The 26,765-nt window shown below is 41.8% G+C and overlaps 1 protein-coding gene across 4 annotated transcripts in view; it reads left to right on the plus strand.

Annotated features, from left to right (window-relative positions):
* The first annotated feature begins 8,297 nt into the window (after positions 1-8,297).
* The window catches only part of MYO16 (myosin XVI), a 530,294-nt gene continuing 511,826 nt past the window's right edge, over positions 8,298-26,765 (plus strand). The window contains exon 1 of one of the 4 annotated variants that reach the window (XM_059995825.1): positions 8,298-8,355. The gene's annotated coding sequence lies outside the window, so the exon portion shown is untranslated. Of the gene's footprint in view, positions 8,356-8,406; positions 8,825-26,765 lie in introns of those variants that run through there. The other 3 variants (XM_059995821.1, XM_059995826.1, XM_059995820.1) reach the window with 3 other exon arrangements.

Raw genomic sequence — 26,765 nt, forward strand, 5'->3', positions numbered from 1 at the left:
TCATTAACTGGCAGCGGCGGGGTGGGGGTGGGGGGAGAGATGGACAGGAACGCAGGCTAAAGGAAGAGTGACGCTCCGGAGAGAGAACGCGGGCAGCCCAGTGAGAACAGCTACTACTCTGGCCGTGACCTGGGAAGCGGGCTCAGAACAGGCAGTTGGGCGGAGTCTATCTCACCCTGGGGTCCCGGCGGAGAGCACAGTCCAGAAAGCTGCACCTACCAAGCGGTTCTTTTCAAGTTTGTCTTGTAAGGGGATGAGAGGGGACTTCTGGAGCAGAGGCCGGGAGAGTCTTCCCAGCCAGGCTGGGTCACAACGCCACCGGGTTGCCACCTCCCGCACCTGCTGATACGGTGTCCCAGTGTCCTAGTGCATGACAAGGGGTCGCAGCACTCTCTCCAGGGTGGGCGTGACACTCTGGAAAGAGCTCTGGAATCAGGAAACCCGCCCTTGGTGTGACTTTATCATCGCCTCTCTAGCCAGCTGAATGGTTGCGAGCGCCCACTGACCTTGAGCGATTCTGTTTTATTGGTAAACTAAGATTAATAACAGTAATGCACAGCATGCGCATTAAAGAAGGTTGAAATTCCCCAAGGAGACACTTTAATCTGTAAATGGAAAGGAGCTACACAAGCTGAGAGTAGGGGAGTCCTGGAGATCAACAGGGCGCGATGGAAAACGTGACGGTATTAGAGGCAGGTCACCTCCCGCGCACTGACTGAGTCAGACTCTGTATTTTCACAAGATTCTCCGGTGATTCACGTGCACATTCATGACTGAGGAAGAGTCTTCGAAATCACCTTGGTGGAAAGGAGACGCTCAGCTCGCTTTTCACACTCAAGAGAATTTCTTGGATAAATTATGTGCTAATAAAATTCTTCTCAATACCTTGAGATATACTTACTTCTGATCAAAATTCAGAAGAAAAACTTTTCAATGTAAATTAAAAATATAAATGATAGGTTTAGAAGATAAGGATAACTTCATGGCTCAAATTCAGGAGAGGTGAATGAAAAGATCATACAATTTAGAATCATGGAACTCGAGAATTCGAGTCCTAAATCTTTCCCTCACCCAATTAGATCCCTTGCTCAAAAGCTTGCAGCCCAGGGACCTCAGACATAAAATGGGAGTAATGATAACCGTGGTTTTTCAAGAATGATAAGATTAAAAGACCAGTCGTATGTAAAAGTGATCTGTAGGCTTTCTAGGGATGTACACATGTTAATTGTTATTTCTGTTGCTTCTACCTTGAAATACTTGAGATTTTCTAAACCTGGGTGCTACTACGGGTAAAGTTTGCTACAATCATTTTTTAAAAAAGTATCTATTTATTTATTTATCTAGGCTGCGCCGGGTCTTGGCTGTGGCGTGCGGGATCTTCACTGCGGCATGTGTAGCTGTGGTGTGCAGGACCTTTAGTTGCGGCACGCGCACAGGACCACCAGGGAAGTCCCTGCTACAAACATTTTTAAACACTGCCCCTTAGATAACCTGGTTACATGTGTCTCTAAATAAAATGCCCCCATGGAAGTTATTTTTCCCAGACCAAAATAACAGGAAAAGAAAGTGTGCCTTCTCTACAGCAAATAGTACACATGTATCTGGTGAAAAATGCAAATGTTGACACAGACTATATTTACTTTCACTTTACTGCTTAGACTTAAGAGTGACGACCAGTTTTAGTGGGCATTCATGCTCACTATATTATTAATCAGTTATGCATTACCATTGCCATTCGGAAAACTTTACAGTACACAGGGCTGTGCACCAATAACTTCTCTCCTCTTACGGTTTTGCTTCTATTTGCCTTTGCCTTTAGTTTAAACCTATTCATCTCTTTCTACTTTATAATATTTCCCCTTGTAAGCTATCGGATGTCCTTTTGGAAGGAGAAGAATAAAAATAAATAAACAGATATCTCAGGATACTGTTCATAAGTTATGTTTGAGATAACTGTGTTTCATATATATTTATAATTTATAAATTAGATTTATAAGTTTATAAAATAAAAATATATTTATAAATGTAATTATAAATATATAAATATGTATATATTTATATACATATAAAACATAGATTTTAAGATGCATTTTATAATGGAACTAAATTGAGAATGTTTAGTTAAGTAATTATCAGACATCACAATTGTACTTGGTATCGATAAAAAGACAAGATGTAATTGTTAAAAATTCGAGTTTTGAATATTGTGGTTTCAGAGACCTAGATAGTTTGCTTTTATTCTTAGCAATTTTCTAATAATATAGGAATTAAAGAGCAGCCACATGAAAATCTGATACTAAAACAAACCACTTTGGTCTCTAGGGATTTATTTGAAATGAGGCCTCAGTTTTTCTCTGGCGAATGTCTTCTAGCACAAAAGAAATTTCTAAAATGCCCAGAGGTGATGGCATTTACACAGTTGATTTGAAACAAAGCAAAATGATTGATTACAGAGATTTCAACATTGAAACAAACGGGGCCCCAGTTGCTAAGTCACTTTCACATGTAAGCTTTTAGGACCCTTAAGAGATGCCTGACCTTGGTTAAGAGTCTCGCTGGCCTCTGGTGCATCAGCCCTCAGGCAGGAGGTGGTTTTCTAAGACTCCTGTAGATGAGCGATGCTTTCTGGAGGAACGTCTCTCTGCCCTAGTCTCTTGACTAAGAACAAACAGGAAAATTCTAGAACCAGAGAAACTGGCTGTGGGAATCTCTAGCCTTTGTTCAGCTTGCTTCCACTTTTCAGTGGTCTCTTTTCTTCTCTACCTGCCCCAAGGGGTATCTCATGATTTCCAACATGGAAAAGACATTGAATCATCATTTACACTTATTAAAAATGAATTTCCTGTCCTCTGTCGGCTCCAATGCCCTTAAACGTTTTTGTTTTTAAATATCTTCTGTTTACTTTTGGAAGAAATTGATTTCTTGCTAAGAAATTTCAACTAATATGAAAGTAAACATTTTTTAGTAGGAGAAGAGTGATGGTCTTACTTAAGATCATATCGTACTTAAGACCAGCCTGACACTGACCCTACTCACTTATTTTCAAGTGTCCGTAAAAAAGGAGGAAGCAGAATCCGAAAGGTGTGCAGACTGCTGAGACAGTCTTGTTGCCTCCCTTTACCTTTCCTTCTTCTGCTTTCCAAACATGACCCTCCCAACCCATTTCTCCAAGCCCCCGAGACGTTTAATTTCAGAACCAGATCTTAGGATGCCTCTCAGCTGCCTGGTGCCTTCGCTTCCCATCCGTGTTGCTTAGCAAGAACAGTCTTTTCCTGGCATGCCCTTCCTACCATCTCAGCTTCGACAGTTTCTAGAACACCTGACATAGCCAGAGAAAGCAGGAGCGGTAGTTTAAATGCCTGTCTGTTATGTATTTGGGGGACCAGGAAGAGGTTGGACAGATGCTCATAGATGAGCTTCTAAGATCATTGAAGACTCTAAGATCATGGTTAGAGGTAGGTTAGGAACAGGAGAACTCAAGACCTTGAAGAATAAATATCTAAACTGCTTTTGCCTTTTAAACTCTAGATGACAGAATTTTAAATAGAAGGTGGTTATCTATCGTAAACCATATACCCTATTGAACTCATTTATAAGTGTTGTAATTTAAAAAAAACTGCAAGAGAGAAACTGAAAGGTGTTTGGTTACTAAAAATAATTTTAATTACAACAGTTTAGATGAATGTCTTACCTTTCTTGTCTAATGAGCATGAAACGCAATAATATCTACGTAAATCACTAGATCTGTCAGATTCAGCTGGTTGAAAGTGTGTTTTGCAATAATCAAGTCAGTATACGTGAACAATCAACAAGACTTGTTGGAATTGTAATAGGGTTGTATATTCACTTATCCTGGTCATTTAATCATATGTTTAAAAATACGAAGTTTTCACCGATGAGATGTGGAAAAGAGCCATGCTGTTTGGTGTGGATTAACAATACAGTCATAAGTAAAATACCCATGTCAGGGCAGAAATGAACCACAGAGTTATAGCTTAAGTGGATTTCGGAGAGATGGAGACAGAGTCAATTTCAACCCAACGACACTGATCTGGGAAGGAAGTTTTACTAGAAATAAAAACATGGTTCAGAGTCTTGGTTTGGGAAATGCATTTCATTTTAGGTCAGCAGGTAAAAATATGCCTATGAAAAGATTGGGGTAACTGAAGGAGTAATGAACCTGGAATCAGAGTCTGTGTGGTCATAAAGCCTGGATGGAACTGAGTCTAAGGTAGCAAGACCCAGGAGATGAGTATGTAGGACAGGACGAGGACCCTTGGAGGAAAAGGAGTCACTTTACGAGAAACATCCAGACTGCAGAGCTCATGTGACAAACACACAAATGGTGTCACAGTTCAAAACGCTTCGTACTCACACTAGGAAAGCAAACTGCCTTTTGTTTGATAAAGTGAAAAGTAGCTACATCTTAGACCCTTTGATGTAACTGAAATAGTTTTAAATGTAAACTCTATACTTCGTAGCAATGCTAACTTTTTTTTCTAATCAGGGAATTTAGCAGAAAAATGCAGTATCTTCTTTACTTCAGGGGTTTTCAGGACCACCTGACCACTGCCCTATTCTGACTCCTGGAAACTGAAAGGAGTGATGGTATAAAACTCATGGGTAATTATAAATGAAAGATTAAATATATTTAAATCACACCTCTGTATAAATCGTAGTGTAACTCTTTTCTCTCCTGTAATAGTATATTACTGATTAAAATCTGTTCTTACCACTTGAAGAAAAATATTTAAATCAAAACAATGATACTTCAGAAAGTAAGAATATTTTAAAACTAAGAATGTTTCCAGATCATTCGTATGTTTATAAAATTGTAAACACTTTCATGAACAAATCAGAGATTTATAAATAGATTTCACCCCACATATGTGGTCTCAATAACCATGACACAAGGTCTGAAGTTTTCTAAGCCTCATCTTTTTGCCAATAAGCTCTGCATATACAAATGACATCGGTGTCTCCATGGTAACTAATGTACCTTAATTATGGTTCTCAACTTCAAGGGTTCCCCAGGCGAAAGCTGAAACTGACACCCTCCTGGAGGGCAAGGAGACCCAGAAAGAGGCAGCCACCCCAGGCTGGTAGGTGGCAGGTGTAATAAGCAAGGAGACTTACCTACAAGCTTGTCCTGGGGGCCGCAAGATGAACGGATCTCCACACTTGCCCAGCAGAATCATAAAAGTTTATAGAAAGACCTTAACGGGGTTCAGGCACGTGTACCATCCGGATGGTCTCAGCCACGCAGCGCTCTCAGGACTGCATCCTTGAACACGGCTCCCACTGCCTGAACGGTGGGCAGAGCGGACATTCCAAGGGGAGGGGAGGGGGTGGGGAGCCCCCGATTCCTCAAGTGGAGCTCGAGAGTCAACTGGCGGTCACATCCTCTCCATGACCTCTTCCCACAAAATCACACTCTAAATGTAAAGGCACAAATAGTTTAAAAGTCAAAAGATGGAATGAGACACCATGTAAACGCTAATTAAAAAATAAAGCTAGAGATATCAGATATCTATATCAGAAAAAGTAGATTTCATCTCAAAGAATACTAGAGGTAAAAAAAATCATTTCAAAATGATAAAGGGATCGATTCACCAGGAGTATATAACAATTTTAAACATTATGCACTGAAAACGGAAATTCTAAATGCATGAAGCAAAAACTGGCAGAACTGCGAGGAAAACTACAAAAATTCAAAATTATAGTTGGAGATTTCAATACCCCTCCCTCAATAATTGTTAGAAAAATGTCTTAGTTTGGGTTGCTGTGACCAATTAGCATAGCTGGGAGGCTTATCTACAACACAAATTTATTTCTCACATTTCTGGAGCCTGGAAGTCTAAGATCAGGGTGCCGGCATGGTTGGGCTCTGGGGGAAGGACCTCTTCTGGGCTGCAGAGGGCTCTCTTCTCATTTATCCTCACGTGGCAGACAGCAGAGAGCAAGAAGCTCTCCCATTTCTCCTCAACACAAATAGCTTCCTGGGGGCTCCACCCTCATGACCTCATCACCTCCCAAAGGCCCCTCCTCCGAACACCGTCACTTTGGGGGTTAGGATGTCAACAGATGAATTTCGGGGGCACACAAACAGTTCATAGCAAATAAATAGAGAAACTGGACTTTCATACAAATTGGCGAAGCAGGAATTATAACTGTGCATTGATTTAAAAATGATGCTGTTTGCCAATAATATGAAAATTTCCTTTTGCTGTCGCATACTTTTAGGGACATAACTTTAATCTAGACATGTTGTTTTACAGGAAATGAATATCTCTGTTTCCCCAAAATGTTAAGAATTGGCAAATTTCCATTTTTAAGTTTCCAGTTCATTTGACAAAGGTATGTAAGAGGCACAGTGGATTATATGAGTGTAATAAAATACAAAGAATTCACCGCACACACTTTTCCATAAGATGAAGCTAATTATTTATGTTCTGAAAAGTGACGAAAACTTATTAGGATGTGAAAGTAGCTGTGTCGGGGCTTCTGTCTAAGGCAATCCTCTTTCACTACCATGTACCTCCTGGGGTTGCAAAGCTGGATAATGCCCGCTTCTGTGCTAGCAAAAGAATTGCTATTTCTAGAATCGGATGTTTCCCTGTAAACACAGTGCTTGCCAATGGTAAACCAGAGTTTATATCTCACTTTAAAGGGAAAAATTACCTCTGGGAACTGAACCAATATTGGCATTCTTAATAATATATTGCCTATATGCTTGGCTAGCAAAATCATTTTTTAAAACCTTAACAAAGTCAGTTGTGTATCTGAAGCCACTGTTATGACTACATGATGTAGAATGTGATGGGAATGGCTAGAATACAAATGTGATCTTGTTTACGATTTATGGGTTTTTATGTACATATTTTTCTTTTAGTTTCTTATAACTATAAGCTGCTAATGTAGAAACAGATATATGATAGGTACAAACATATAGCCTATATTTGAGAACTGTAAGGGTGGGTGTTGGCCGTACAGAGCATAAATGCTCATGCTGAATCCACGTTAGTATTTTAATAGGCCCCTCTTATTTGATGTGTATAGAGTGTAAGTGCTAGTTACCAGAGCTAACTTTTGGTAGGTTAGCTCTGGGGAAGGTTCTTCTACTATACAAATTTTACCATATGGAGAGAAATGGAATGGTTTCACATATTATACAACACAATAAACATAGAAATAGGGAACGGTCCTCACAGCCCACTTCTGTTTCTTGGTGCCAATGCATAAACGGACAAGAAAACAATTAGGTGCTGAAATATCTTACTTTCAATTCATATTCATTCTTACTAGTCTACGTTATTCTTAGTACTGTTGTTAAAGTGCTTTGACAAATTCAATGATTTTGTAAATTATTTTTATAAGAATTAAACCTGACTTGGGCCTCTAATCTCGTCACATTACACAGGGAACGCATCTCCAGATACTCATGTAGTTACAAGATAAATGAATTCATTTCATTGATCCAATCTTGAAATTCAAAAACTGTATCTCAAATAACAGAAAAAATATGAAATACGAGTGAAAATTAAATTGGTGTCTCAGAATCATTATTTAGTCCTTTCCTGAACATGCAGTGGGATAATGTCATTTAAGAATGAAACTTACATTCCATGCAGAGCTCTCTAGGTCTTCTATTCTTTATATACCCATGTATATGATTTATGCAAATATATCCAATAACTAATGATGAACACGGTTACGGTCTCATTGGAATAAACAGTTCTTGAGTATGTGTTATACACAAGACCCTCTGCTATTATGTATTATTATGTATCTGTACATATGTTTTCATACACATCTGTACATATGCATATATATCTGTATATCTATGTATGCACATATATATATATCTGTGTACATATATCACATTAACCCTAGAATATAGAATATAGCGCTCACGGCAAAATGTGGGCAGTGAAACATGTTTACAGAACCAACCAAAAACAAGATTTGGGGGAGTGGGGAGGGAAGCTTTCTATTTTGTCATGAAACTACACGTGAGAGCAGCTGCCTGGAGAAAGCCTTTTCCTTGCACGTGCTCGTCGTCCCGCGCTGCGGTTCGTATTTTGGAGCAGATTTCAGGAGAATCTCAGAGGCTCTCAAATACCAGAGGGGGAAGGACTGTTATGGCCTCTGTATCTTTAAAAAGGGTCACTCATCTCCTCTGGTAACAACTGCCACAGTCCCCGAGGTGGCCTTTGTTTCGATTGGACTGCCCAAGGGGGATGCCCGCGCCAGGTCGCGGCTCTGGGCCACTGCGCAGGGGACCCGCGTCCGGGCCACCCCCTTCCCCTCCTGCTGCCTCGCTTCTTGGAAAGTCCGGACGGAAAAGTTTGCAGAGTGAGCCCCATTCTTACATTCGCAGCCAAGCGAGAGGCGGGAGAGCCCGAAGGGGAGGATCGGAGGGGCTGGGAGAGGAGAGAGAGGCGCGGCCTCAGCGCGCGAGAGCGTGGGAAGGAGGCGGCCGCCCTGGAGGGGCCGCCGGGCGGTCGCAGAGGGAGGCGTGAGAGACGCGCAGCGCGACGGCGGGCGGAGCGGCGCCCCCGGGAGCCCGAGCGCAGCCCGTGGCCGACGGGCGCGCGGGGAGGGGCGAGCGTGGCCGCGGACGCCGTGTTCCGACCGCTACGCCGGCCCCGCCGACCGGGCGGAGAGCAGTGGTCACTGGCCCCGCCGGCCGGGCTGCGCGCACCGCGCCCGCCCCGAGCGCGCCGCAGCCCCGGGCGCAGGGGACCCGCGCACCGCGCACCCTCGCGGGGCGCCCAGGAGCCGAGCCGCGGGGCCGCGGCTCCGGCGGACCCTTCTCCAGCAGGTAAGGGCGGCGGCAGGCGCCGTGCGTGGTCGCCGGCGCGGGGCCCTTGGCTCGGCAGCCTGGCCTCCGGGTCCGGAGGTCGGCGGGGCGACTCCAGGAGGGTGCGGGCTGCTGGCACCTGCGTCGCCGGGTCCCCAGCCGGAGTCCCAGGGCGGAGCGGGGGGCGTGGAGAGGAGGCTGGCGGTCGGTGTGTGGCCGCGGGCTGAGGGAAGAAACCCTCTGAACTCTGGACCCAGCCCCGGAAAGGACGAGGACCTGGCAGTTGAGAGGGGCTGGAAGCCTCTCGTTGCCGCGGGAGATGGGAGGGGCGGCGCGGTCCCCTACACGGCCACTCCTGGGGGGCGGCGGGGGTTCGTCCTCTTTCTCTTTTTCTTCGGGGACGAAAAAAGAGCGACTACTTCAGAGAACAAAGATGTGGGAGTGAAAGAGGGCCCCCAGGCTGTCGCCTCTTCCACTGATCTACTGACCCCTGGCCGCGACCCCCGCGGGACAGTGTCAGCTCCATTGTCTTAGAGGCCCGGCGGCGACAGGGGGGCCAAGTCGGCGGGTGGCGCGGTACCCGCCCCGGGCTCTCGGTCGTGGGTCCTGCTTCCCCCGCCGCTCCCGCCCCATGTTCCCTGGCTGGGGGAAACCAACGCGGTCTGTGAAAGCGCTGGGTTTAATTGGTCCCTGGTATACCCCCGAAAGGTGATGGAGATGATTTTCATCAAGTTCTCTTAGCGTTTCTGTCGTTTCTCGAAAAGCTGTAGCTACTCACTCGTGGCTCAGACCTCTGTTTGGGGGGAATGACCCAAGGGCATTTAAATTGGGTGTTCAGCGTTTGCCACTCTGAAGAATTGTTTAGGCATTGGGGGAGGAGGGGTTGTCTTTTGCTCAGCAGGGCCAGGAAAACTTAGCTGCTGTGAATTCGCCAGAGCAGTCAATGGGCAGAAAGGCAGGCGCGCAGGGCGGTCTTTATCCTCCCAAGTGCAAACTCTCCGGGAACCGCTGATCCTCCCGGAGTGGTGGCTTTCTTTGAGAAGCTCGTGAGATGTCTGGAATCTCTGCTCAGGTGAAAGTGAGAATGTCTCGCACATGTTTGCCTTCGGTTCTTGGCGGGTATTTATGAAGTCGCTACACTCCATCCACGAATTTCCTAGTGATGGCCTTAGAATCAAGAGGAAGAACAAGAGACTCCAAAGTTGTCCGTGAGATCCTGAAAGCAAAGCCATTGAGACTGGGAAGGGAGCAACCACAGACCCACCTACCTCTTTATGGGATTACTGCATAGCGGCCAGAATAAATTAAATTTCGCTTTGGATATGTTTAAAGGCTTTGAAGGTAGTTTGTCATCCTTGGGTTAAGGGTCCTCCAGGACATGTCTATTGGTCTGTGTGAAGTTGTTTATTAAAATTATACAAGCATATGCGACATGTACTTAATCACGTGATCAACCTGTGTGCGCATGTGAGGTTAGAGTTGACGGACTTTTGGGAAACGAGAATGTATGCCATTGCTTTAAAGACGGTACTGATATGCCCTAGGGATATATTACTTGCTATAAAAACCATTCGGAGTGTGATATTTATTTATTAAAGGAAAAATAAGCTTAATCAGTACGATTTTCTCTAAAGGGCATAATAGTATGGTTGAACTTATCTGTGTCCTGTGAAAATTGGGGGAGTGAAATGATTTGTTTAGTACACACTAAAATAGCTAAAGTATTTTTTAAATTGAAGTATAGTTGGTTTACAATGTTGTGTTAGTTTCAGGTGTATAGCACAGTGATTCAGTTTATATATAGATAGATAGATAGATAGATAGATAGATAGATAGATTCTTTTCCCTTAAAGCTTATTATAAAATATTGAATATAGTTCCCTGTGCTATATAGTAGGTCCTTCTTGTTGGATATCTATTTTATAGATAGTAGTGTGTATATGTTAATCTGAAATAGCTAGTTTGTTTTGCATGTGCAGTTAATACTTTAAAGATTTGTTTCCTCTGGTCTGAGAATGCTTGAAGATAACAGCTCCAGTAGCCACTGGGCCGGGCCATTAACGTGATCTATGGGTAAGTCAGCACTCCCGCAGATAAAGGAGAGTGTCCACTGACTATAAGCCCACTGCAGAGTATGAATGTTCTTGAGGGAGACTGAACAAAAATAGAAACCTTTCCTCCTCCTTAAGAAATCAAGCAATGAAATCTGTTGAGTAAAACCGTAACACCTATAGTGCAGATGTACGTACGTGACTTGCAGATGATTAAATTTGTTAAAACATTGGCATACCTGACAAAAGATATTGCAATAGAACTGGGATATTTGAGTATGATGTTTCTTTGAATTTGAGCCTGTAGTTAGCTCAGCACCTCAAGCGTATCTGCCCCTTTGGGGTCTTATCATCAGGGCAAATCGTGGCCATTGACAGCTCATGTTTATAGAATGAGAAAACACCGGGTGAGAAGGAACTTGTAAGATGACCTGCTCAAGCCCCAGTACTACAAATGAAAAACAGGAGGCCCAGAGGACTTGGGTCATTTTGTTCAAGATCACAGAACTCGATCTTGGCAAGGTTACTAGGCTTTGCTCTTTCCACCGAACAGGAGAGTCCGTCAGGTGGGAAGGTAGGGCGTTTGTAGATGGTAAGTGTTTATATCAGTGATCTCCCTCTCCTCTCCTCACTCCTTTGCCATGTGTTTCTCTTTCTGCCAACCCTTCTTCTGGCCACTCCTTTGTTCTATATTTTTCTCTGTACTAGGAATAACACACTCTTCTGTAGGAATTCCAGAGAGCAAAGAGTGAGCATGTCAAAAGAACAGGAAACCTTTAAATGAAAATTATTTATTTAGATTAAAAAGGCACACAGTTTACCCATGTGGGCCAGAAACAAAGATAAACACAAAATCCAAGTGGTAAAATAGGGCAGTTTTCTCCTGAAATGCATGGAGGTGAGGAAGCAGTCATAGGAAGTAAAGTGTCTTCTCCCTTAGAAACTGAGATACTCGTGGTAATAACATCTGATGGTTTTGTAGGAAGCTTTTCCGCGGAAGATCTCCCTGGATCCTCACAACTGCCCCTGGAAGGATGCGCGGTGGGCGTGGTCATTGATTCTGCATTTCCTATTGCAGATCTCTGAATAGCGTTCCTTGTCCGTTGTAGGGTGACCCCAGGCAAAATTGGATGCTCTTCCAGAGCTCACCTACAGGTGGGCAATTATGATGTAAGTTTGCCTTTCTCAGCTCTGTTTTCACCTTCCTGTCCCAATCGCGGGCCTGGGATGTGGTCCTCAATAAGAATTCAGTCAGTGCCTTTAGAGTATACTGAACGGGTGAGTTTATTTAACCTGGGTGTTTATACTCAGCTGCCTTCTTGAAGCGTGGACTTTTTTCAAAGTCAGTGATTTTTAGAGGAAGTAAAGTGGTAAATGCTTATTAACAGTTTTGTTGTGATGTCTCCTGAGAATGAGCGGCCTTTCGCGTACACAGTAACTTGACTTAGGAAGGCAGGTCATGGACCCCTAGGGACTAGGGTGACGTGCTAACTCTGGATCCCCCAGAGGTGCCTGTAAGAGTGGACTCCTTAGCCAGCCTCAGACCTGCAGAATCTGAGTCTGGGGTGGGACGTAGGGCTCTGCCCACCAGCCCCGAGGCATCTCCATGCCGACTGCCTTTGCCAGCCACGGCACAGTGGTCATTCAGGAGTTCACACGGAGTCTCCTCGACCTGCTAGAGCCACCTCTTCCTTGCCTTCTATAGAAATCTGCAAAGATTTTCTTACTTGGTTTCTTTCATGTTTGATCATAGTGACTGGGAAGACTTGCCAATAAACCAGGCTATTTGTTTAAGGAAGTTTAGATTCACATTATCTGGTTGTAGCCAAAAGTGTGCATAAAAAAATATTGGTATTTTTGAAGAGATTATGAACTGTGGATGACAGGATCTTATCAACCGATTTAGTTTAGGTCTTACACAGGATTACAATACTTTATGGACAATCGTGTTAAAAAGAACTCTTTTAAATAGCCTGGTCTTTATAATTTCTGCAACGTGTTTATTTCTGTGGATGTGGAAGAAACTGGGGCTGAGTGTCGGCACCACTCCACCCCATTAGAGTTCATCCCTCCACCCTTTGCCGTTCAGCTTCGATACAGGAGATGCTGCCGAACCTGTGCCCCCGCTTCTGTCCCGCGCAGTGGCCAGCATTGGACAGCCGAGTCTCACCTTTCGCTGCCCCTGGTTCCTCCGTGTCTCCTTCCCTGGCTCTGCTTTCCTTGTCCATCTCCTCATGACGGTTCCTTCACGCTCTCCCTTTGGACCTTTGCTTCTCCTACTTTCCATGTTGCATGAGGTTTGTCCTCCATTCTCTATGTGCGTGTGGCCGAGCTCCAGACCTGCAGCCCCGATCCCGACTTCTCTTTGTGACACAGGTCTGCCTGCAGGACACCTTACCCGGATGTCCCATCCTTCCTGGGTGTTCTACGCCACATCTGACTTCACGTGTCCACCCTGGAGTCCACAGTCTCGCTTACTGTCTCCATGCCCGCCTCTGTGATTCCTGGGTTTTCTTTCCAGCCCCAGTGGTGGAAGCACCGTCCACAGTCTCCTCATTTATTCGCTCTTCCCTTTCCCTCCCCCAGCTTCCCACATCAGTCCTCAAGTCTTTGCAATCTATCTTGTAAGTGTTGCTGAGATGAACCTTCTCCATTCTGACCTTTTATGACCTTTTAGCGGGGCTTCGTCATGCCCCGCCAGGGCTAGGGATCAGTTTCTAATTCATCTTCCTTCTCTAGCCTGTCCCCTCACATCCAGTCTTACAGATGCCGGGGTGGTTTACCATAAATGTGAGTTTGGCCCTGAGACCTCCTGCTGAAAAGACCTCAGTGATTTCCTGTCACCCACCCTGCGGCGCGTGTGCTCCTCCGCACGACCTACATCATCCTTCGTGACTCCATCCTGCCCACCCTCCAGCCTCCTCTCAACTCTCCTGACTCACGTCCCCTACCGGGACCGCACCGAGCTGCCTGTAATCCTCCACGTGGAACTTAGCATTTCTTAATGCACAGACTTTATTCATGCTGGGAACGCGCTGCTTCTCTCTTTGCTCAGCTGGAGTCAAATCCAGAACTTCTTCCCCAGAAATTCCCGCCGGAGATGTCCCTCTTTTGACCTCTCCTTAGGCACATCTTGTGCTAAAGTAATAGGGAAGAACCTTTTGTATTCTGTTACAAGTTCATTACTAAAGGGATGTTGCCTGTAAGCTTAAATTCTACCTACTGGCCCGTCTCCGGGGACCCTGTCTCCCAGGTAATGAGCGTTAAGCTAAGATACCTCTGTTTGGCTCGCAGGAGACATCCTGACCAAGCTCACCCGTGAATGGCTGCAGGCAGGAAGAAATGAACACATCCCCTCCAAAGACTGATCAGGAAATGTTTGACTCTACTCCCTCCCCTTTTAGTATAAGAGAAGCCTGAATTCTATCTCAGGCAAAATGGTTCTTTGGGACACCAGTTCACCATCTCCTCTGTCGGCTGGCTTTCCGAATGAAGTTGGTATTCCTTGCCCCGGCAACTCATCTCTCGATTTGTTGGCCTGTCCTGTGGCGAGCAGTAGGAACTTGGACTTGGTAACACTAACTCTTAGTGCTACCCACTCTGGCTGAATGTCTGACTTACAGCTGCGCTGTGATTTAGACTTCCTTATTCATCTCTGTGTAAGTGTCTAGATTTTGTGGATGTTATGTGAATGGGTATAAGCATTGCACGTGGCAGAAGGCAAGCTGCCTAAAAACGCCCTTTGGAGATTCCAGCTCCCACAGCGCCCAAGCTCTGATCACGTGGACCCATCCCACTTTTTTTTTTTTATCCCACTTTTTACTACAGCTCTCCTCTCTCCCATCACCCCACATCCCATTGATCTCTCTGACTCTCTGTCTCCTTCACCCTCCCATGAAAATCATCTGCTCATTTTACAGATAAATCAGAAAAGAAAACCCAGAGAGACTGAGTAATTTATTCAGAGTTGTACCGCTGGCTTGTGGGAGATCAAGTTGTATAGAAGTTTAATTATTAAACCTTGTGCTCTTATCAGTCAGCAAAATTCCAGGTTCTTTCTCCTTAAGAGAAAAAAAAATTTTTTTCCCTCTTTAACAAGTGCCTTATAGGAAACCATCACAGCCAGGGGCAACAAACTGTAGCCCAAGGGCCAAATATAACTTGTGTCCTGCTTGTGTCCAGCCTGTAAGCTGGACACACTGTTTATGTTTTAAAGGATAGTAAAAACAAATAAACAAAAAACAATAAGCCAACAAAGGATGATGTGTGACCTACTGAGACCCTACGGCCCTTGTAGCCTAAAATATTTACCATCTTGCCCTTTGCAGAAAATCTTTGCAGTGTCTGTTCTAGAGGAACAATGGGACCTGAAGTGTAATTAGTCAAATTTATATGGAAACTGACTTTGGTAAATCATTGTAATACCAGGAAAAACCAGACACATTAAGATAAGTTGATTTACTGAATTTTAAGAAGAAAAAATGAAGGCATAGCCCATACCTTATTCAGATGGTTGAGCTCGTGTATTTATTTCTTCAGCTTTTGATGCTTCTCACTTATCCATGAGTAACTACCATGATAGGCATCACTAGTATTAAGTAACGTTGCTAAATCAGATAAGTCCTCATAAGAATCACTGTGGGCATTTTTGGTTAAAAAATATGATTGTAGGTATGGATAAGGGTGAGTTTGATGTTCAAATTCTTATAAGCGGAATTGAATTATACATAAAAAGTAGGCATGTGAATATCCCTTTTTCTATAAATAAAGTGTTGAACGCATTCTTTTTCATTTTATTACTGGAATTAAAAATAAGCTTGGGAGGTTAAAGCCTCTAGCCTGTGGCACTGTGTGCTTTTAATGAACACATTTGAAATATTAAATAATCCCTTTATGAATGATAAAGTCCTATTCAGACTTACTCATTTTCTTTCTAATTTAGATTCTTGATTATAAGCAGCTCAGTAATATGTGATTGGGAGTCCCTGGGTAGAAATCATTTCATGAACTCCCAAATCTTCTTTTAAAAAGTGTATTAATATGCCTTTTATCTTTATAATTTGGAACAGCAAGTCATTCGCTTTACATTTATTTCAGTGATTTAAAACTAAATGCAAAAGCAAGACCAAAGAACTTTGACATAAGGAAGAAAGAAATTCAGTTGAACAGAGTACTGTGAAATATTTCATATGGTTTTAGGTTGCTATTTTCACTTTATAGCACGTAGAAAGGAATAACAGTGTTTCAGAGTGGACCTGAGATACATGATTTCTCAGGAAGGGGTTTGCTGAAGCTATAGATACATGACAGTTCAAATAAGGATGGTAAGTAGAGTTTTTCTAATATAGGGAGTAACGGAGGCATTGAGGCACGAAATCACAATGTAGTATAAATGGTCAGTGAGAGGGTGAATTTGAGGTGAACAAGCATGTGTTGGAATTCCAGTTCTACTTCTACTTCTCTGGGACCATGTATACATGTGAAAACCCTTTTTAGGCCTCATCTGTGAAATGGGATGAGCAAAGCACCCGCATTGTAGGGTTAAACGTGGGATTAAATTAGATAAAAATGTCAGTATCTCCTTAGCTCAGGGCTTATCACCAAGCAGGACTTTGTGAACTGCAGGTGCTGTTAGCCTGCTGTGGAGAAGACTTTAACATATTAAGACTTCTGCGGAAAGTTTCATTCTGTGAAAGTCTAGGTTACTTAAAAAAGTTTGAGTTGCCTTCTAACAAGCTTATTGTTGCAAAATCTAAGTAATGAGAGGAAGTGCTATGGTGGATTTGATTATGATTAATAAATAAGAACTTGTTGGTGACAGAGATAATTTTACTTCTTCCTTTTCAATTTGGATGACTTTGATTTCTTTTTCTTGCCTAATTGCTCTGGCTAGGACCTTCAGTGCTATGTTGAATAGAAGTGATAGGAATAGACATTCTTGCCTTCTTCCTGATCTTAGAGGAAAAACTTTCAGTTTTTTCACCATTGAGTATGATGTTAGCTGTGGGCTTCTCATATATGGCTTTTTATGTTGAGGTAACTTCCTTCTGTTCCTAGTCTGTTGAGCATTTTTACCATGAATGGCTGTTGACTTTTGTCAAGCGCTTTTTCTGTGTCATTTGAGATGATCGTGTGAATTTTATCCTTTGTTTTGTTAATGTAGTTATTATATTCATTCACTTTAATGTATTGAAACATCTTTGCATCTCAGGAGTAAATCCCATTTATGCGATGGTTTATTATACTTTTAATGTGTTGTTGAATTCAGTTTGCTGGTATTTTGTTGAGGATTTTTACATCAATATTTGTCATGGATATTGGTCTGCAGTTTTCTTTTTTTTGTAGTATTTTTGGCTTGGTATAAGGGTAACACTGGCTTCATAAAATGTTCCTTCCTCTTCAACTTTTTGGAAGCATTTGAGAAGGATTGGCATTAATTCTTCTTTAAATGTTTGGTGGAATTCTCCAGTGAAGCCATCTGGTCCTGGGATTTTCTTTGTTTGGAGGCTTTTGATTACTAATTCAATCTCCTTACTAGGTAGAGGTCTGCTCAAATGCTTTGTTTCTGTATGATTCAGTATTGGCATGTTGTATATTTTAGAAATTTATTCATTTCTACTAGGTTATCCAACATTGGCATGTAACTGTTCATAGTAGTCTCTCATACTCCATTTAATTTCTGTGACATTAATTGCAAGACCTCCTCTTTCATTTCACATTTATGTATTTGAGTTTTCTGTTTGTTCTTAGTCTAGCTAAAGGTTTGTCAATTTTATTGATCGTTTCAAAAAACAACTCTTTTTTTCCATAAATTTTTATTTATTTATTTATTTTTGACTGCGTTGGGTCTTTGTTGCTGCGCACAGGCCTGCTCTCTAGTTGCGGTGAGCGGGGGCCACTCTTCGCTGCAGCGCGTGGGCTTCTCACTGTGGTGGCCTCTCTTGTTGTGGAGCACAGGCTCTAGGCATGTGGGCTTCAGTAGTTGTGGCACGTGGGCTCAGTAGTTATGGCTCGCGGGCTCTAGAGGGTAGCTGTGGCACACGGGCTTAGTTGCTCCACAGCATGTGGGATCTTCCTGGACCAGGGATTGAACCCATGTCCCCTGCATTGGCAGGTGGATTTCTAACCACTGCGCCACCAGAGAAGTCCCCAAAAAACAACTCTTGGTTTCATTAATCCTCTTTTTTTCCCATTCTCTATTTCATTTATTTCTGCTCTAATCTTTATTATTTCCTTCCTTCTGCTAATTTTTGGCTCAGTTTGTGCTTTTCTTTCACCTTAGTTCCTTGATGTGTAAAGTTATGTTGTTGATTTAAGATCTTTCTTCTTTTTGAATGTAGGTGTTTACTGCTATCAACTTTTCTCTTGGTACTGACTTAATGCATCCCATAGCTTTGGTATGTTGTGTTTTTGCCTTTGTTTGTCTCAAGGTATTTTCTAATTTCCTTTGTGATGTTTCCTTTGACCCACTGGTATTTCAAGTGTATGTTGTTCAATTTCCACATATTTGTTAATATTCCAGTTATTCCTCTGATATTGATTTTTTAGTTTCATTCTGTTTTGGTCAGAAAAGACAATTGGTATGATTTCCATCTTCTTACATTTGTAAGACTTGTTTTGTGGTCTAACATGTTCTAATATGTGATCTGTTCTGGAGAATGTTCTGTGTGTACTTGAGAAACATGTGTGTGCTGCTCTTGCTGGGTGGAGTGTTCTGTATATGCCTGTTAGGATGTATTGGTCTATAATGTTCAAGTGCTCTCTTTCCTTGTTGGTCTTCTGTCTGGTTGTTCTAGCCATTATTGAAAGTGGGGATATATTAGTCAAGGTTATCCGAAGAAACTGAACCAATGGGATAGAAAAGGAGATTTTTTTTTACTAGGAATTGTCTCATGCAATTTGCAGGCCAAAGAGTCCCATGATACACCGTCTGCAAATTGAAGGGCCAGGAAAGCTGGAGGTGTAATTCGTTCTTAGTCTGCAAGCGTGAGAACTAGGTGAGCAGATGGTGTAAATCGCAGTCCAAGGGCAAGAGGAGATAAGATGAGATATTTCAGCTCAAACAGGTATGTAGGAATAAGGGATGAATTCCTTCTTCCTCTGCCTTTGGTTCTATTCAGGTTCTCAAGGGATTGGATGGTGCCCACCCACCCTGGGGAGGCCATCTACTTAGTACTGAGTCTACCAAGTAAAATGCTAATCCTATCTGGAAGGAGCTTCACAGACATACCCAGAAACAATGTTTAATCTGGGAACCCCATGGCCCCCTCAAATTGACACGTAAAATTAACCATCACACAGATATTGAAATCTCCTGCTACTTTGGGGTCACTCTTTTTCATGAAATCCTGTCAAAGTTTGCTTCTTATTCTGTCAAAGCCAGTGTCTCTGTGGATGAATAAGGGCTGAGGCTTCTTGCTAATGTCACTGTCTTTCTAATGTCACTGTATAGACTGGAGTTTAGTTTGATTTTAACAGGGCATCCGGAAAACTTTCTTGTGTTTGACAGAAGGCATCATTGCCCTGATCGACTGTGGCCCATATCTGTGAACAGGGGAACATGGTGAGGTAAGGGAGGTTGAACTGAGCCAGGTTGCCTGCAGAGCAAAATAGTTAATTGACTAGTGTCAGCTTTGGGCAATCAGAGATCAACTTTAATGAGACATAGTTGGAGAGATCTGATAATTATAGGAAAGATTCTAAGTAGAGGATTGATCAAGGTCAGATCATTAAGGAATAGGAGACGGAAACGGAAATGGAATCCCAGACAAACATCACTCATAAGACACACGTACAACCTGAAAAGAACAGAAGTCACACTAATGCAGAAACCAGAGACACAGGTATGTGGCTGTTAGATAAACACCGCAAAGTCGGTGTAAATCAAAAGAAAAAAATGAAATAGTTTATATTCCCTCTACTCTATGGAAATGTACTCTTTTTTTATGGGAGTATCGTTGATTAACAGTGTTGTGTTAGTTTCAGGTGTACAGCAAAGTAATTCAGTTATACATATGTATATAATATATATATATACACACACATGTATTCTTTTTCAGATTCTTTTCCATTGTAGATTATTACAAGATATTGAATATAGTTCCTGGCATTCTACAGTAGGTCCTTGTTGTTTATCTATTTTATATACAGTACTGTGTGGAAATGTACTCTTACACCTTGGTGCGTACCCCCTGTAACGTTTTCTGCATGTATGGGTGTGTATGGTTATGTGTACGTGTCTGTGTGCGACATGATTGCATGTAAATCACCATTCCTTTCACTCTTTTTTCCATTGGACAGTACTCACTTGGTCTGGGTGCAGTTAACCCAAATCAAACTCTGGAAGTAGACCATGATTGGCTTTGGTTTATCAGCGTAATAATACTAATAACAGTGTTCTGCTTGCGCTGGTGATTTTCCGGGGTTAAGAATGTGATCCAACCAAGTGTGGCTCAGGACTTTGCTTCCATTACTGAGAGCAAGCGCCCCACCCCCACCCCCCCAATCCCAGACTCTTTCCCAGCCTCTCTCCCCCATGGACACACATTATCCCACTGTGGTCATTGTTGCTATCATGACAGAAATAGCCTATGAATAAAGCCACCGCAAGACAGAGCAGGATTTGAATGAGCTGAGAAAGGGGCTTACACCATGATCAAACAGCACCTGAAACACACCCCTCACCACATACTACCTCTGACCTAGAATATTTGTGGATTATAAAAGAATAACCATTCTAATTAATTCTTTTAATGTAGTCTTAATATATTTTGGCAATTACAACACTGTAGAGAAAATGCATATATTAAGAGTATAACAAATTAACAAGTTGAACATACTTAACAAATTATTATAAGGTAAACTCACGTATCTAGAAATAAACTATTGTAAGCAACTCCACTACTCACTGTCCTTACTTTTATGGTATTTATTTCATTTTCTCTTCTGTAGAGTTTTATCATCTCTGCGCACCTGAACACCGTGGTTTTCTTCAGACTGATTGTGAACTTTATGTGAATGGAATCATTGATGTTTGTTGCATGAGTTGTAGGTTATTCAGTTTCACTGATGGATATAAGTCTTCTTAGGAATATACCAGAATGTATTTATCCATTCTACTGTTGCTGGGCTTTGGAGTTTTAGTTTGCAGTTTGGGTATATCATGAATGGTTAGTCCTGGCATGTCTCCTAGATGAATGGATGATATATACCTAGGAGGGAAGGGCTGAGTTATAAAAATGGATATTTCAGATGATTTAGATAAACATTTTAAACATCTTGATAGGTTGATATTTGGGGCCAAGGTTGACAAGGGAGAATTTATCAGGGAGAATTGTAAGCCTTTTTGGTGGATTCAACATATCAATGACACAAGTTCAGAATGTCAAAGACATGTCCTGACAACAGAACATTCGGAATAAATATGCGAGTGCTGGTTGTCTAATGCTCAACATATGAGCCCAGTGTCACCAGGATAAATGCAGATGTGCTATAGAAATTGAAACTAATATCTAATGTCCTAAGTAGATGCGTTCACATTCTGAGTAGTGTATTCATTGCCGGGGGTCTTATATAATTAAGGATTTGACAAGCTGGAACATGCACAGAGGAAATAAGCCAGATTGGTTAAACCTGTATAGAGCAATGGAAAAGTACATCCTGGGAAGGTTTACCCGAGAAAAGGGCAGGGAGAATGTTGTACCTTTCCTGTAGAAAAACTATTATTATACCTATTTTGTTATCTCTTGGTAGTCAACCTTGGACCAATGGAAAGGATGGAAGGAGATTGTATTAAGGCATACTCCACATGCCTCATCATTTAATGTAAATATGAGCTCTAATAAATCCAAGGAAAGGAAAAGACAATTTTCAAACATAGGGAGCTCGCTATCAAAAAAGTTTCAAACCGAAATGGGAAGAGCATCTCCCTAGAAGTTTCGATGTCCTGAATTTAGATGATGACTCTTTAAAGTCTTCTCAGTATATCTCCCTGTCAAAAGAGGCACGAAAAATTCACAGCCCCCATCAGGGAAATCCTGGGTAACCTTAAATATCCTGCTGAAAGCATTTCTCTACAACTTGAACAGAGAGGTATTTCTTACCCCTGAATTATAGCTTCCATTTACTATGTGTAATGTGACTGAGACAGTTGCACCTGTTTTGTCTGTGAATAATTATTACTTGAAAAAGGGATAAAGTCAAAACAAAGGAAAAAGCAACCCCTAAGGATAGACACATAAAAAAAAAAGTTGTGCAAAATCGTATTCCAAAGGGAATAACCATTTATGGGACCTTCTTTAGAGCTCTGCCTTACTTACCTCAGAATCATCTTGATTGATAGAAGTAGGAATTACAGTGGAGGGGGTTCGTATTGAGAAAAAAGCATGTCGGAATCCAAGATGCTTTGGATCTTGGTGATCCGAAGGTGAATATTTTTCTAAGTCAATTTAATAGAATTACATATTTCTATCAGGTCAAAGGATGGACATGAACTTAGTGATGGGACCTCAAATTGGTGTACTTAAAACAAGAAACACTATCCCTAAGCAGTTTGGAGTAGATGCTGCTTCAAAAGTGTCAAGAAAATAGAAAGAAAAAGAAATCCTATTGCTTAAATATTTTTATATTCTCAAGATATCAGTAGCATAGTAAGTTTCTCAAATCTGCCTCAAGATCATCTTTCCAGAGGCAAGAAGTCCAGGTTTCGCACTGGTGAGCACAGAAGAGTTTCATCTTGCACAGCGGATGGCTCTGGGTCAGTGGCCAATAACAATTTGTAACACATCAATAGTGCTGTAAGGAAGCCGGCTCTCTCCTCGGAATGCAACCTGCTTTATAAAGACGAAACAGGCTGGTGACTGTTCTGTGAGAAAGAAATCTATCCCCTTCCTTCCTTCCTTCCTTCCTTCCTTCCTTCCTTCCTTCCTTCCTTCCTCCCTCCCTTCCCTCCTTCCTTCCTTCCTCCCTCCCTCCCTCCCTCCCTCCCTTCCTTCCTTCCTTCCTCTCCTCCTTCTTCTTTCCAAGCTCTGGATTTAACTACACTTCATTTATTCTTGCTTGGGTAAATATACCCCATATATAAGCGAATTTATAAATGGATATCATATACAAATTTCAGCAAGGTAAAAAATAGTAAAAATAAGATTTATTTGGCCAAAATAAGCAATATGTAAACTCTTTGTCCTCCCCCCCGGCCTTTCTTTCTCCCTCTCGCACACACACAAATATCAGGAAAACAAAACAAAACAAAACAACTTTTACCCAAAGGCCAAATCGTTTCTTAATAGTTAATAAAAGCTATATCTTAAATGGACATTATGTAAAAATAATAATGGGAAGACCATTTCTGAGACTCAAAGAAAATGTGCTGGGGAAAGGCTCTCTTCTCTCCTCTTTCCCTTAAAAGAAGGAACAGGCAATATTGGCATCACATAAATAAACTAAAAATACAAGTTGTAAAAAATTGAGCATCTGTACATTTTAGTACAAATCTGTTTTTAATAAAGAATTTGATTTAATAAACCACATCTAAAGGAAGCCTACCTTTTGTCCTTGAGTTTGTGACTCTGGGACCATCAGTTTACAAGGTAGAACCTTACTAGAATTTTGAGAATACTCTCACTGGGGAAATAAGATAAGTGAGAATAAAGCCTTTAACATATTCATTTTCACTAGTTTTCCATTTCTCTTTCCTTCCCTCTCTTCTATCTTCCCTCTCTCCTTTCTTCCCTCTCTCCCTATCTCTGTGTGACCTGGGGCGAGTCGCTTAATATCATTGTGTGACTGTGTCCTACTTCAGAAAGTGCGTATCATAAGATCTGTCTGGTCTGCTTCAGTTTTAGTGAGAATCAAATGAAATGATGCATGTGAAAGTCATTTTCAAAACTATAAGGTGCACCCTATGTACGCACCTATCTATATTTATTACTATTATATATCTCTATGAGTAAAAATATGCAGTTATAATCATAATGAATCCCTAGATCATTTTACTTGAAAAAAATATAATTTGTGTTTGTGAATAAAGATATTAGTAGACTATATCTATTATTTGGATATTCGAATTATTTTTTATATCTGCATTGTGAATTTGAGGTTCTTGTATTTTTTAAGAACCTTGCCAGTAAGCACTCATGTGGGGCAATTAATGATCTCAATGCCTTGAATTGATCAAATATGGCGCGCTGAACAAAATCAGTGTTTGTCAAAGAGAAAACTTAGCTAGTAAAAATCTATCGAGAATATGATACATTTTTACAATTCTATTAAATTGTAATATACATTGAAACTTTCCTCAGTTTCAGATACACTTAAGTCAGTAAACTTTTAACACACTCTGTGGTATGGACACGTTCGATTCATAAGCGTAGAAGACAAATTTACAATAGCCAAGACATGGCAGCAACCTAGATGTCCATCAACAGAGGAATGGATAAAGAAGACGTGGCACGTACATACAGTGGAATCCTACTCAGCCATAAAAAAGAATGAAACGATGCCATTTGCAGCAGCATGGATGGACCCAGAGATTATCATACTAAGTGAAGTAAGTCAGACAGAAAGACAAATTTCATGTGATATCACTGATATGTGGAATCTAAAAAAAATGATACAAATGAACTGATTTACAAAACAGAAATAGACCCAGAGAAAACATAGAAAACAAACTTATGGTTCCAAAGGGGAAAGGGGGGGGGGAGGAATCAATTGGGAAATTGGGATTAACAGATATACACTACTATATATAAAAGAGATAACCAACAAGGACCTACTGTACAGCACAGGGAATTATACTCAGTATCTTGTAATTACCTGCAATGAAAAAGGATGTGAATCAGTTTGCTGTATACCTGAATCATTGTAAATCAACTATACTTCAATAAAAAAGAAGACAAATGAAACTTCAACCGGATAGAAGTGTGTCTTTTCAGAAGTAAAGCTATTTCAGGGGCTGTAAGCATTCTCTCTCCAGCGATCACTGGCAGCAGATGCTCTGACACGCCTCTTCCAGTCAGCAGGGGATTGGCGTTGATCAGGATCTGAGCCGATGGACTCAGTTTCCTCTGTGCAATGGGTGCATCCCCTGTTGCATGCGTGCTCCCCCGCCCTCATCTCTGATCCCTCATCCGTCCTCATCTTGCTGTCCCTCCTCTCCCTTCCCTGCCCTCCCCTCTCTCCTCCTCCTTCCCCCTTTCCTCCACTTGCTCTCTTTCCTTCCCTTTCTCCTTTATCCAGTGCCTGTAGCCCTATCGTGCCAGCTATGAGCTCCAACCAGCACGAGGCATGTTCTCTGACCTTCTGCAATTCACACCCTATATGGAGGGATGGGAAATGAGCAGAGGAAACAACAAGGCAACATAGGAGGATGTGTCCCAACAAGAGTGGGGTAGATCGTGAGTGCCGGAGAGACCCAGGTAAAGGGCAGATCAGTGAGACTGGAAGAGACCAGGGAGACTTCTTGGAAGTATTGTGGGTCTCCCGAGATGCGTGAAGGACAGATAGAATTAAGTTACATGGTTAATAAAAGTGAAGTAACTCAGAAAGAGAAAAACAAATACCATGTGCTAACACGTATATATGAAATCTAGAAAGAAAAAAAAAAGGTTCTGATGAACGTAGGGGCAGGACAGGAATAAAGACACAGACGTAGAGAATGGACTTGAGGACACGGGGAGGGGGAAGGGTAAGCTGGGACGAAGTGAGGCAGTGGCATAGACATATATACACTACCAAATGTAAAATAGGTAGCTAGTGGGAATCAGCCACATAGCACAGGGAGATCAGCTCAGTGCTGTGACCACCTAGAGGGGTGGGATAGGGAGGGTGGGAGGGAGACGCAAGAGGGAGGGGATATGGGGATAAATATATACATATAGCTGATTCACTTTGTTATAAAGCAGAAACTAACACAGCATTGTAAAGCAATTATACTCCAGTAAAGATGTTAAGAAAAAAAAAAGTAAGGGTTACATGATAAGATATTGTCATTTACCAACTCTATTATGCAATTCAGTGTTAGGATGCAAGTAATGCAAACAATGAAACCTTTCACAGAGGATTCCTGCTGAGTTTAATTGTCTGAAAGGCTTATTTCTAGCACAACTGTCTTTTCTAGGAGAGTCTTGTTTTTCAGTTTCTTCCATCTTACACATAATGGGCTGTAACATGAATGCGGTAGGTGTCTGCAGGCTGCTTTACTCCCATCACCTTTAGTGCAGCTGCCTGGTAAATAGTGCAATTCAACCTGATAACTGTCCTCTTTATGTCTGATAATCTGCCTCTGAGCCTGGTATTTGGGATCTTAAGTAGTTTTGCTCATAAATGTAATTATATTTAATGATCTGTTTCATATAAACACAATGGTGTTTCCTTTCTGTGAGTAGTCAACTGAATTTGAATGTGGACACAATAAAGGAAACAAATGTGAGCATTGCACATTTCAAAAAATGTTCCTATCGTTGTGTATATTTTCTACTTTGGTCTAGATGTACGTTAAACACAATTTCACGATTATTAATCTCAAAGAACATAACTGTGATGCAGATCTTGATAAATGTTTCTTTGTAGTTTTTCCAACCTTTCTTCTCAATAGACTATACCCAGCACCGTATACAAAAGACGCTAAGTAAATGGTTATTAATTATTTTTAGAATGTATAAGCAAACTCAGAGTCACGAAGGGGAGAAGAAAACAAACACATACAGAGACTATGTTGCACAGTTACTGGTGACGTACTACAAGGATACTAATATAATACTAATACTCATACTGATGATATACTAAAAGGATGGTCTTTTTAGTCTGTGTGCTCTGATGTAGCCAGAACTGGGCCATTATTTTGAAGATGATCAACTTCTTTTCTATCCAGAAATCAGTGACTTTTCTGAACTATGTGATCCAAGTAACTCTTG

This window comes from Delphinus delphis, chromosome 18, assembly GCF_949987515.2.
Source record: "Delphinus delphis chromosome 18, mDelDel1.2, whole genome shotgun sequence".
NCBI classification, from domain to species: Eukaryota; Metazoa; Chordata; class Mammalia; order Artiodactyla; family Delphinidae; genus Delphinus; species Delphinus delphis.